The sequence below is a fragment of the Protopterus annectens genome, chromosome 10.part0, assembly GCF_019279795.1.
Source record: "Protopterus annectens isolate FY-2018-M chromosome 10.part0, PAN1.0, whole genome shotgun sequence".
Taxonomy (NCBI): domain Eukaryota; kingdom Metazoa; phylum Chordata; order Ceratodontiformes; family Protopteridae; genus Protopterus; species Protopterus annectens.
In genome coordinates this window covers 1,500,711,468-1,500,725,480 of record NC_056744.1, presented here as the reverse complement: position 1 = coordinate 1,500,725,480, position 14,013 = coordinate 1,500,711,468, and positions in this window count along the sequence as shown.

The following is a 14,013-nucleotide window of genomic DNA, read 5'->3' as shown; positions in this document are numbered from 1 at the left end:
GTAGGAGTGTATACAATAATAAACAGGTTACATTTACATATACAGCAATATACAATTTTCATTTATAAAGGAGTGATGGAAAGTGAGTTATAAATATTGATAGAATTTATTTACATTTACAGGATAAGGCAGGACAAATGGAAAGTTAGGGGTTGGTGATGGTCTAGAAATCTGAGAGGGAGAGAGAAAGAGTCATTTAGGGTGTGAACAAGAACAGAGTCAGGAGGAATCTAGCTGCTGCTTTAGCCTGTGTAATGCATGGCAGTCATGTTTTAGTGGGATAAGCATGGAGGTCCACCATCTGGTGACACAGGATGAGTACAGTGTGGCTCCAGCTGTATTACAAGATTGGTTACCTGAGTGAAGGCAACATGGTGGGGAGTAGTGCTTAATGATGGCTTGTAGAGAAGGCCATGTATGTATGGTTTGTACATTATTTTGTGGGCAATTTGAAGATGAGTGAATGTAAGGTGAAGGTAATTGGGTAGTTCTAGCCAGCTGAGCTTCTTTAGTGTTAAGCAGTGTGTACAGCAGGATGCATTAGCTGCAAACATGGCTGTTTCGTTAAAGCTGCCTCTAATTCATGTAGTAGGGTGGCTTGAATGTTGGTTAATATGGTTGATGCAGAGAAGGGAAGGGGTGAGGGTAGGATGATGCTAAGGATTTTCTTGAGTTAATGAGGTAAGGTTTTTCATGAGTTTCCTTGACTGCCTGAGTGCTACGCAGGTAAAAGTTTAAGTTATTGTCTATTTGACTCCTAGTAGTTTGGCATTTGTTACATTTTCTGTGGTGGTGATGTTTGCTGAAGTTATATTAAAGGATGTACAGGTTGTTGAAAGAAATCAAGTGTGAAAAGCATCAGTTTTGTTTACATAGCATTTAAGTTCAGCTGATGAGCCTTTAGCCACGATTCTATGGAAATGGAGTCTTGAGTCACTTACTGTAGCAAAAGGGCTGAGGATGAGCAGATGATGGTGGCATCATCAGCATAACGTACTAAGGTGGCAAGTTTACTGGATTTGTGCATGTTGTTTGTGAAAATACTGAAAAGTACAGGGCATTGAATTTACCCTTGTGATAAACCATTGGAATGGGACAAAGGGGGGTAGGCCCAGATTCCATTTTATGATCTGTTTTCTGAGAGTTAGCTACAGAAACAAGCAAGAACTGACTGAGACAGTGATAGGGAAGATAGTTAATTGATTAGAAGTTGGTGGGATACTGTGTCACATGCTTTTAACAGATCAGGAAGAAAGAGGATGTTACATTACCAATGATTCTGTTGGTATTCATCGTTTCTGAGAAAATAAACAGAGCTGCTGTGGTATGTTGTGGTCAAAAGACATGATGGGTGGCACAGAGTAGTTTGTATGAAATGGGTTAGAATTATATGCAGCTTTCTAAGATTTTGGACAGAGGAGACAGAATTGCAATGGGTCTGTAGTTGCAGAGGTCTGTGGCTGATCCACTTTTTCTATAGTAGTATAACATGTGATTTCTTACAGATAGTGGGTACACAGATTTATGTGATAGATCTACTTATGAGTACTGAGATGGGGTATGCCAGGATATCGATGGCTAACTTAAGGAACTTGGGTGGGAGTTTGTCAGCAGCTGGTACAGTGGATTTCATTTTTTGAATGTAATTTTTGATAGCTGATGTAGGTACTTGGAGGAAGAAAAGAGGGGTTATTTTGAGGATTGTTGTTTGGGACAGAGAGATAGATGGGATGGTGGATTACATTCTAGTAGAGAGATGACAGACAATGCAGTGTGTGTTGAATTGGATGCTATGGGGTATGTATTGTTTGTGGTAGGAGAATGAGTGGTGGTTTGACTGGGGTATATAGTAGGGCGTTTATGGTTGTTCAGACTTGCTTAAGATTGAGGTGATGTTTGTCTTGAAGTGAGTAAAAAATACAATTTTGTCTAGTTTGACTTGTATACATCAATTTTTAAGTTGTCTAAATCTTTATACCATGTCTTCCAGGATTTTCTCTAACATGAGCTGTTCGTTTCTTTGTTGAGCAACAAAGCAGAGTTACTTTTGGTTCTTTTTGATCTTATGGGAACCAACTCATATTTTTTATGTTGGGGATGTTTTATTGAAATGGGCAACAGTAACTTCTAATGGTAGGTTTTCAAAGTATTCCAGTTGTATTGGGAGAGGAAGTTTATAAAGGTGTCTTTTTTTAAAAGAGGAGTCTGGTAATTAAAGTGTGGAGATGGTCACCGATGTTTTCTAGAAGACAGCCAAAGATGTTTATGTTTGAGGATGAGGTAGTAAGGATCCAGTCTAGTAGTGAGTGCCTGTTGCTGTGTTTGTTGAGTCTAGTGGGTGAGGTGATTATCTAGGAGAAACTAAATAGGTTAACAGAGTGTAGGGGATTCAGTGTTTACAAGTAAATTCACATAGGTCTTCGAGATTGGGAATGTTGTTGGCTGGGAGAATGTATAAGGTAGCAATGCAAATAGTTGTGCTTTTTCAGATGTCGGAGGATAACAGACATTTCTGTGTTGGGATAGTCGAGGTGACTCAGGGTATCTGGTGATGTTTAGTGTCTTCTTAAAAAGTTTTGAAAACCCAGTTTATGTACTCATTTCTTATTTTGTATCTTGGACAAAGATTGTTTTCATCTTTAGTCTTAGGTTTTAGCCAAGTTTCAGTGATGATTAAAATGTACAGTGCATGCATGGAGATCTGGAGTTTTGTTGTAGATGCTTCTGAGGTTTATGTGCATTAATAGGAGGTTGTGATTTAGAATTACTGGGCCATGTGTGTTGGTAATGGTGGGAGCTGATGGATTACCCATGGTTTCATTTGTTGAAGGTATGGGGTCCAGGGTTTTGGTGGCTGCCTCACCAGAAAGGGAGAGAAGAAGTGTGGTGAAAGAATTTATACCATTTTTTTTTATATGCATCTCTTAGGTCCGATACTGATATAGGGGTCTGGCCATTCTATTTGATGTAGCTGTAAATGAGGAGGGCCTGATGTAGCTGTAAATGAGGAGGGCCTGAGTTTCTAATGGGTAGAGACTTTGTGCAATTCTGTAGTTGATGGGTGGGTATCGGTTTTCTAGGAGTACAGAGTTGAGGGAAAATAGAGCAATGGGGGAAGGGAAGTGAGGTATGATGCAGCAATGTTGAGTATGTTTAGTATAACTGTAGACTGGATGTGTAACATATTATACATAAGTTAGGCGAAGATAGAGTTAACTGGGTAGAAGGTACATGTTATTTTTGTTGGAGTAGATTAGGAGAAGTGAGTAGGTGGGCTTGTGATACACGAGTTTGCAAGTTGAGGAGATGGGCCATTCGGACACCTCATTCAATTTGGTTGGCTGTTTTGTTGTGGGGAGTGGGGGATGGAATGGCAAGAAGTTTAGATGAAATGAGGGTGGGTGGAAATAGGGGGTAGGGTAGGGGAGTGGACAGATCCCAAGCATAGTGAGGGTGAACTGAGCAGGTGAGAATGTGGTACAGCTGCATGTGGGTAAAAAAAATGGTTTCTGTACCAAAACTCTGCAGTCACACCTGTGGCTGACACAGTTCCACTAGACTCATTTGATAAATTTGTACTATCTCAATTATTTTTTTAAATAAACCCAAACTAAGTTTAATATCTCAGTGGACCACCCGCTTTTTTTGATGGCAAGTCTTACCACCACTACTACATAATCTCCTATTTAACTAGCTCATATTATTCTACTTATAGAACACGTATGTAGAGATTGAAATAAATGCAGGAGGAGTAAAAGGGGAGCCAATTCCTCTTGACTGGCATTGCTCACATATTACTATTTACATCCTTATCACTACTCCCTATTACTTTCACACAAAAATACTATACCTTTCCCAGTAAACAAATTTTAATAGTAATAAATAATTAAATATAATTCTATCACAGCTGCAACACTATGAACCCAGTCCAATCAGCCACCCTTTTTTCTCATAACTTTCTGTAACAAGATAAAACTATTCACCTTTATTACTACTTTGCCTTACTTATACTTATCCAACTCACCTCTCCTACATCCCTCACTCCTATGTTTTTCATTAATGAAAAATGCCAACTATTTTACCTTTGCTATATTAACATTCCTCTCTCCAGCCACCTCCTACCCATAACATCTGTTCTCCCACCTTTTACCACCCTATGCTGCATACTACCAATGCCGCTAGATATCAGATTCAGCAAATCTATATACCTCCTAATTATACTAACAACCAAAACTGTTTACCTATGTCACTTAGCAAATCTAATATTGATTATTGTAACATACCTTCAGTCAACAATTGTAATAAACTTGGGAGGGATGTAGGAGAGGTGAGTTGGATAAGTATAAGTAAGGCAAAGTAGTAATAAAGGTGAATAGTTTTATCTTGTTAACAGAAAGTTATGAGAAAAAAGGGTGGCTGACTGGACTGGGTTCATAGTGTTGCAGCTGTGATAGAATTATATTTAATTATTTATTATTATTAACATTTGTTTACTGGGAAAGGTATAGTATTTTTCTGTGAAAGTAATAGGGAGTAGTGGTGACAAGGAAGTAAATAGTAATATGTGAGCAATGTCAAATTATAAACTGTACTTATGTATTATATATCTGCCAACATCCATGCTACTATGCATTGTATTTCTGCCAATATTTGTGTAACTATGTTTTGCAGTTCTGAAAGTCTAAATCTCAATAACTATGTGTTTAGTTAATCTGGTGGAAATTTTCTCCCCAGGCCTCCAATGAAAATGGGGTCTGACCAGTTAAACTTTCCTGGTAAACAAAGACAAATAAAGTATAGTTGTGTACACTTACCATAAATGTAGATGTTAGAGTGTATTCATGGTTGCAGTCATTACATTTGGGTTATCCTGCTGGCAGGCTGCCCTCAGTTGGCCCGAATTCCAAAGTCTTGGGTCCTGCATCGGTTGCTGTAGCCTCTTCCCTGATGTCAGGTCATCAGGGGTATAAAAGATGCAGCTGACACCATTTTATTCAGTTTTTCTTGCCCCAGATGTCAGGTGCCCCCAAAAGGGTAGGCTAAAATTATGTAAATAAAACATACATGCACCAAAATAAGCTTTACCTTCATCTATAAGCAAATACACCACCTAGGTTGTATAGATTAGAGAAGTAAAGATAAGTTCCAGCAAAAATAAGGGGGGTGGCGGGTGGGTAACCTGGATTGCAACAGTGAACACACTAACATCCACATTTATGGTAAGTGTACACAACTGTACTATGTTATTTGTGTTTCAATGTTGCAGTCATTACATTTGGGTCAAGTCCCAAAGCTATGGTTGGGGGGCTGGAGCTAAACAGCATTAGGAGCGGCTATGAGGCCCTGCAGAAGGGCAGTGGCAAAGCCTGCTCTGGATTTAGAGTAAAGAGGCAGATTGTAATGTTTTGTAAATGTATGCACTGAACTCCAAGTAGCCGCCTCTAAAATGTCTTTGGTTGGTACTCCCTTGAGAAAGGTTGCAGAAGTGGCTGCAGCTCTAGTCGAATGTGGCCTAATGCCCTTAAGCACTGGTTTGCCATGGTGTGAGTAGCAGAAATGAATGCAGTGACCTATCCACTTTGAAATAGTCTGCTTGGAGATGGCCTTTCCTTGTGATGCTGTGGCATACGCCACTAGTAATTGTTCTGTCTTTCTGAAAACTTTAGTTTTGTCCAAGTAGAATCTAAGTTGTCTGTGTACATCCAAAGAATGCAGAATTCTCTCTCCCTTGTTCTGTGGATTTGGATAAAACATTGGCAAATGAATTGTTTGGTTAAGGGCTACACTGGATACCACCTTAGGCATAAATGTAGGGTTTGTTCTGAGAGAGACCCTGTCTGGATAAAAAATGATAAAGGGTTCCACAGCCATGAGAGCCTGTAGCTCAAACTCATCTTGCAGAAGTTATTGCTAGGAGCAGAGCTGTTTTCCAAGATAAGAACTTTATATTCGCAGTAGCAGCTGGCTCAAAAGGAGGTAAGGTGAGTTTTTCCAAGACATAATTGAGGTCCCATGCAGGTATTGGCATTCTCCTTGGAGGCCTTAAGTTTTTGGCTCCTCTGAGGTACTGCCTTAATAAAGGAAGAGAAAAGAGTGGTGGTTTTGTAAGGAGCCGAAATGGCAGAGGCATGGATTTTAATTGATGAAAAAGATACGCCTTTGCCCAGCATCTCAGTTAAGTATTGCAAAATCTGAGGAATATTTGGGACAGCTGTATAAGTTCCTTGAGCTTGGCTCCAAGCGCAAAATCTCTTCCATTTCCCAGCATAGGATTTTCTAGTACTAGGCCTTCTGACTTCTAAAATGACATCCATCACAGCTTTACTGAGAGGTGTGGTTTGTATGGCTACATCATCTGCCATGCTGCCCGGTTTAGGGTCCTGAGTTGGCTGTGCAAAATATGACTGTTGTGCTGGGACAGTAGATGAGGTATTTGAGGCAAGGTCCAGGCTGGGCATTGGGACAAGTTCCTTAAGATCAGACACCAGTACTGGCGTGGCCAGTCTTGGGCAATCAGAATCATTTTTGGTTTCTCCTGCCTGACCTTTAGGAGTACCTTGGGGAGGAGAGGCAGTGGAGGAAAGGCATATACGGATAGGTTTGTCCACTTGAAAGATAAGGCGTCCACTTTCCAAGCTTGTCTGTGATCAGTCTTTGTGCAGAATCTTTTTAGTTGATTGTTTTGAGGGGAGGCAAACAGATCTATGTCCGGGCGTCCCCATTTCTTTGTTATCATGAAGACTTGTGGATCCAGGTGCCATTTATGGGGATCATTGATGTTTCTGCTTAGTTAGTCTGCCAAGAGTATTTTCCTTTCCTGGCAGGAATTGTTCTTGCAGATGAACTTGGTAAGTCAGTGCTGTGTCCCATAAAGCCATGGCTAGTCTGCACAGGGGATAAGAATGAGTGCCCCCTTGCTTGTTTATGTACCACATGACCATGGTGTTGTCGGTCTTCATCATTAGTTGTCTCAGATGAAGTAGGTCCTTAAAGGCTGTCAGGGCATTTTGAACAGCTAGCTTCTCTTTTTGATGGATATGTAGATGCTTTTGGTTTGTGGATCAGGTGCCCTGAATGCCTCTTCCTGCCATGTGTGCCCCCAGGCATAATCTGATGCATCCGTCGTTAGGCTCTGCATCCGTCGTTAGGCTCTGCCTGGCTGGGGGTAGTGAGAATGGCTGTCCCTTGTTTTGGTGACAAGCCTTTGCCCACCATCAAAATTCCTGTTGCAGGCAGGGAATTAGAGTAATCATTGTTTCCAGACTGTGGCAATGTTGTGTCCAGACACTTTTTAGGTACCATTGAATTTTCCTCATATGCAGTCTTGCATATGGAATTAGTAAGATGCAGGATGCCATGAAGCCCAAAGCCTGCAAAATTTTTCTTGCAGATAACTGGGCCTTTGTTGCCATTTCCTTGAAATAGGTTGTCAGTTGCCTTATCTGGAGTGAGATAAGCCATCTGGGCAGTTGCATTTAAGCTTGCACCCAGGAATATTATCTCGAGAGGCTACTAGTTTTGATTTCTTTTTGTTGACTGTGTACCTTAGGCATGTTAAAAGTCTTCACAAACGTCAAATGCTGTAGTAGAATGTCCTTGTTCTCTGCTTGTATGAGGCAGTCATCCAAGTAAGGATATATTTGTATTCCTCTTTGTCTGCAGTAAACAATTACTGGTGCCAGGCATTTTGTGAAGACCCTGGGCACAGTAGATAAGCCAAAGGGCAGTGCAGAGAATTGGTAATGCTTTGAGCCAGCTTTGAATCTGAGGTATCTTCTGCATGTTTGTCTGATTGGGACATGCAAGGATGCCTCTTAGGTCTAAAATCATGAGCCAAGCCTTGCTGCCCAGCATGGGCAGAAGCTGCTGTAAGGTCAACATCTTGAATTTTGGTATATCCAGGAAGTGTTTAGAATAGATAGGTCCAGTATTGGTCTCCAGGCATTGTCCTTCTTTCTGGGTACCAAGAACAGTCTTGAGTAAAATCCTTGTCCCTGCTCTTACTGTGGCACTTGAATAGCCCTCATGTCCATGAGAGCTGCGACTTGTTTGAGCCTCTGCCCATTGATTTTTTGGTAGGTTTGGCCAACCGTTTGCCCTTGGCAGGGTATAGAAATGAAACTTGTAGCCTTGTGACACTGTCTAGAACCCATTTGACCTGGGTTATAATGTGCCAATTTTGAGAAAAAAGGTGCTAGTGTTCCCCCTAAGGGTGCTGCCAGAAGATAAGTGCTTGGTGCAGGCAGGGGAAGTCATTGGGACTGTTTCTTGTAGGATTGTGAGTGGTCTTCTCCACCTTTGGAGGTAGAAGCACTCCACTGCTTAGACCTGTAGGAACCTTGTGGCTGTGATCTGCCCCTTTGAGGTCTGTCTGAGACTGGAAAGGACCAATTCTTTGTAGGCCAGTGTCTGCTAAATCTAGGTGGCTGTACCTGTAAGAAATCCTTGACCGTTTGCAAAGATTTAGCTTTGTCCTCCATTTTCTTTAACACCTCTTCTGCCTTAACACCAAACAAGGTATCATGTTGTAAAGGAGCATCTAATAATTTTGCTTTAACATGGTCAGGCAGATTTTGTTTCTTTAACCAAGCATGCCTCCTAATGACAGAACCCGTAACAGCGGCCCTGCAGGAGGCCTCCAGAGAATCAAACCCACATTGCAAAGTATGCTTTCCAACTTGTTCAGCTGCATGCAATAAATCCTGCATTTCTTTGTTTTCTGCACATTCAGAATTTGCCATCATTTTCTGTTTAAGCAGTGTCATGACATAATGCTGATATTTAAGCATATGAAACTGGCAATTTAAGGCCCTAAAAGCCAAAGTAGCAGATGTGTAAATCTTTTTCCCCCAATCTATCCAGTGCCCTAGAATCCCTGTCGGAAGGGGTAGGGCTTTTTGCAGTAGAAGCCTTGACTCCTTTTGGACCCTGAGAAATGGTTTCTGGGTCTGCAGTAGGGTTTTTGAAAAGGAATTTATGAGAGTCAGGCACCCTGTGGTATCTGTTCGGCTTAACAGAAGCTGGAGGTAAAGAGTCAGGGGTCAGACTAGACTCTGAGAACACATCTACAATGTCTAACACAGGTGGAATAGCTAGAGGCCTGTGTTGAGGTAGTAAAAGGAAGCCTCTGAGCCTTTTCTTAGATTCTGAAAAATCTTGGCTCTCCCAGTGGAAGTGCTCCCTCATGGTATGCAAGGTTTCCCCAAAAGAGTAGTCCTCAGGAGGAGAAGCTGAAGGAATGGATTCTCAGCATCAGAATCCTCATAGGTGGGGAAGAGAATATTACTGATCAGAAGAGGAATCAGAAGAAATGGAAACCTGATCTGAAGATACACAGTCTGTCTCTTGCCTAGGCCTCTTATCAGGAGGGAGATGGGAACCCCTGATTACCTTAATCAAGTCTTCAGCCATTTTGAGCACCGGTTTTTTGGGCATGGAGGCCTGTCCTTGTGGCTGGTGAACTTGTGTCTGCCTTTAAAAGGTGTTTTAGTCTTTGAAGTTGGTTTAATATATAATTGTTTGAATACACCCTTAGAAGCCGATGCCTGCTCAGTGGCTCAGGACCCATCTGAGGGAAAAATCTCCGAGGTTCCAATACCTTGAGTTTCCAGCAGCCTGGCCGACTCCACGTGGGAGTCGGTTGCAGCCTGCGACTCTAAAGTAGCGGGCATCAGGGGCTGCAAAAGCACCTCACTGAGAACCGGCGACTTGCTTAGGAGAAACTTCGTCGGTTTTGGACCTCGGTTGTCTGTCTTTTTCTTTGCATTTTTTGTGAACTCCAGTAGTCGGATCGCTATCAGACATTGTATAAATTAAATCTTCTCCCAAAATATCTTAATGCAAAATCATACCGACGCTTAGTGCGTTGGTTAAATCTAGCACAAAACCGACAACTAGCAATGTCGTGGTCAGGGCCTAGGCAAAGAATACAGTAAGAATGAAAGTCCTTATGAGGTATTTGCTTCCCACAAGAAATACAATTAACTTTTTCTGACATCGGTCTGGAGCAAGAAAAAAAGTTTCCCCAACGGGCAAGAAAAAAAGTTTCCCCAACGGGGTACTTAGCTTTTAATGAAGACTTCGGATCTTTAATGAAGACTTCGGATCTGAAACTCGAACACGAAAATCTCAGGAGTCGGCCGACCGGCATTTGTGAATTGCTTCTGCTTCGGGCACTGTGCGGCAAGAAAGACTGAATAAAATGGTGTCGGCTGCATCTTTTATACCCCTGACGACCTATTTTAAAACTATCACATCAATAAAGTTTCCAGATGAGCTCCTGAGGTGTTATTACTTCTGTATCTTGATATTGTATATCCTGCTATTGAATATACATATATCCCTTATTTGTATTCCACTCAAGAAAAAAAAAAACTTGAATGGACCCAACATAGATTTATTAGGAAATTAGCTTTAGCACACTCACAATCATATCCCAGGAGGCTCAAGATGTTGACCTCTCTCAGAATTGCAAGCTTGCAAGAAAGGACCTTGTACAAATATTTAGAGCAAGGCATAGTGATACAGTAACATGCTGCCTTAATTTACATGTCACTGCTGATAATGCAAATGACAAGTATTTTATGATCTACAGACTGATGTAGTACATTCTAGATTAAAAAGTAAATTGTTCCATATTAGAGTAGCCACTCTGAGAAATTTTAAATTATATTACATAACCTATACAAGATACTGCAGCAGGTTTGAAACACTGTTTGCAGGACATAGACTCTTAAATGTTTCCTTACACACATGTGAATTTATATCTGCATTTAAAAACATTATAAATATTTCTAATTTGCCAACACTCACTTTGCAAAACATCCCATTATTTGCTCATATCACATTTAACATATGGAATAAAAAAAAAAAATATATATATATATATATATATATATATATATATATATATATATATATATATATATATATATATATATATATAATTTCTGTTTACCACTCACTTTTTACTAAAACAGCTGGATTCCCTTTGTATGTGGATTAAAATGAGCAGCACAAGCAATATAAGAAGGATAGAAGAAAACTGTGAAACATGTCTTGTAAACTGGAAGCTCCCTAAAGGAAACATTTAACAGCAATCTTCTACCCCCCATGATGCCTGGCTAAACCCTCATTACACTAACAATACCCTTATGTTAACTCTCTCCACTACATTTAAAAGGATAGGCAGGATTTCCCATCTGTTCCAAACAATCTATCTTGGAAACAAATTCCAGAGGATTTTGAGTCATGGAAAAGAAAAACTGTGTAGGAAACCACCTCAGATTTCTATATAACCTTTTCTCTTCAAGCACAGATTATTCATTTTATTCACAGAGTTGTCCAACCAGACTGAGTCTTCTTTTGAGCTTTAAACTAACTATACCTATAAAGTATTCACCAACCACTTTCTATTATCCATTTGTTTCATAACAAGTATCTATTTTATACGTGCAATGGAATCAAAAATATTATTTGCTAGTGATGTCCTCATTCATGGCTAGGAGAAAAGCACTCAAGTCTCAACTCTTGTATGTATACCCCTTCCCTGTTTGTCTTGTATACCAAACAGAAGCAAGCCAAGTTCTGCCCAGCCACAGTTAAAAATCAGTCAATAAATTCTTTAGTGTGTCAACCAAAAAGGTTGTTACAATCAAAAAAGCACATTATCATATACATCTTTAAAATGATTACAGCCAATGCAAATTAATACTAAATAATACAAATAGCTTTTACTATTTTAAACCCTGTTATAAAGTACCAGTTATTTAATTTTCATATTACTTGATTTCACCCCTACTACTGTCAAGCTCCTTAAGCTCCTTAACTCTGAGGTGCTTTATTTTATTTAGTCTTTTTTTCCCATAATGAATTTATTTACTGACATTTGTTAACCGGGTTTGTCCAACTGGGCTTGTGGCCCATTTTCAGTGGAGACCCGAGGAGAAAAGCTCTAGTAGTACATTTTTAAACAAGTACAATTTTAAACAATATTGATATAATAGCAGTTATAGGAAAATGATTCACATATGTTGGGTTACATGCATAAAGTTAAAGTTGCATTAAAAAGAAGGTAAGTAACAATTTTACACTGATATAGTTCAATAGGTCAACGATATTGTATAAAATTATGCAAATGCATAGTAAACACATTGGAGAGAGAGGTGTACTGAGGTGCTAAGTATGGTCCTTTTGAGAGTACATAAAGGGAAGGAAGACTAGGTGGGGCCATGGCAAGGGCAGGTTCTGGGATTGAGAAAATAAGCTTTTACTGCTTATCTAGATGAAAAAAGAACTCCAGTGGAATGAGGTAATTTAATCAAAAACACAAACACACAATAATGAGAGAAAAAAAACAGGCTCCAGTGGAATGAGTTTGCTTAACTCTTTGCTCGTGTAAGGACCATTTACATTAGAAATCATGGCACACCATTCCTCCCTTTTGCCATTTATACAGTCCATATGTCTGGCATCAAAAATCCTCAGTTCAATTCTTATGCTATTACACACTGCACATTAGAGTATGGCATTTTTGTTAACTTTTCCATACTGACTTTGTACATACACATTTTACATCTGTCGTCTGTTTTTTACGATGCTGCTGGCCTATATTTTTTAAAGTGTTTCTCATAAATATTGATTCAATGCATTTATTTTTATGACAGACATTCTGCACCTAGGTTATTTCTCTAATCACATTTTCAGTATTTCAGTTTTTAACATGCTTGAAATATACTCTTCTATTCAACTTGTCAGGTTCTTTTTCAAAAGGGAAGGCAGGTGTCAAAGTAATATTTTTGTTTAGATACTTTTTCAGGTATGTAAACCTATATGTGTAGAATGGCCTATTTTTCTTTCTTCATTATTGTGTGTTCGTGTTTTTGATTAAATTACCTCATTCAACTGGAGTTCTTTTTTCATCTAGATTAGCTGTCAGCAGATCATTCTCTGTCAACTGAATTACCAAAAACCAGTTGCTATTAATTTTCCATCAAATACTGCTTTTTTATTTGTCTCTGTTCTGTTCAGAATAAGGAATAATTTTTGAAACATATCAATACTTCCAAAACAACTTAAGTACTCTGTTCAGGATAAAGTTGCATTTCTTTTCTACATCCTTCCGTTTCATAACTGAGCAAACTTTAAATAAACAATGTCCAATCATAACTTGAACCCTGAACCCTCAGAATGTAATTCAAATACTTTACTGACTGAGCTATCCAGACTTGAGCTATTCAGACTTCACCTACAACTCACTGAACAAACCTTAATCCATGTCCAGTAATTATCCAGGTCATTGGAACCCCCAAATCAATAAATCAATGCCACTTGCCTGCAATACTTTCAACAGTTGGGCAACGACCCAAGAAACATTTTATGTCATCCATGGCTGTTACGTGCAATTTCTCAAACAAAACCCCTCCTAAATGAATAAGCTGGTTGATAAAAACTTGAGCTAGATGAATCCACTGGTATTACTTTACAGAATTCCAGCAATCTAAAATCCAGAATCTCCACCACCCCAGTTGTCCATGACTGATAACCATCTGGGCAGGTATTGGTTCACTCTTGACAAAATGCCTCTCACTGGCAACACTCCTGCCCTTACTATGACCAACAGCCATATCATTTGAGAAACAAAATGTTGGTCAGTAGATAAACTGAATTTTTGTCAGCTGTTGAAAGGATAGGACATGAATATATTTTCAAGTGTTTTTGATTGGGGAAAGAATTGCAGTGGATCTGTAGTTATTAAACTCTTTCATTTGGAGATATTTATGGTAGTATACAACTCAGAAATAACAGTCTATAGGAATACTTAAAAGGTCTGGCAAAGATGATTGCTGCAGGTAGATATAACTGCGGGGGTAGCCTTGATGTTTTATTAAATAATGTTAAGCTTCAAACTTCACATGACCAAGCTTCAAATTTCAGCTTTCAGAATATTTTCAAATATCTTTATATGATTTTCTATGTAAATTATATGAAATCTTGTACAAATCAGATTTCTAC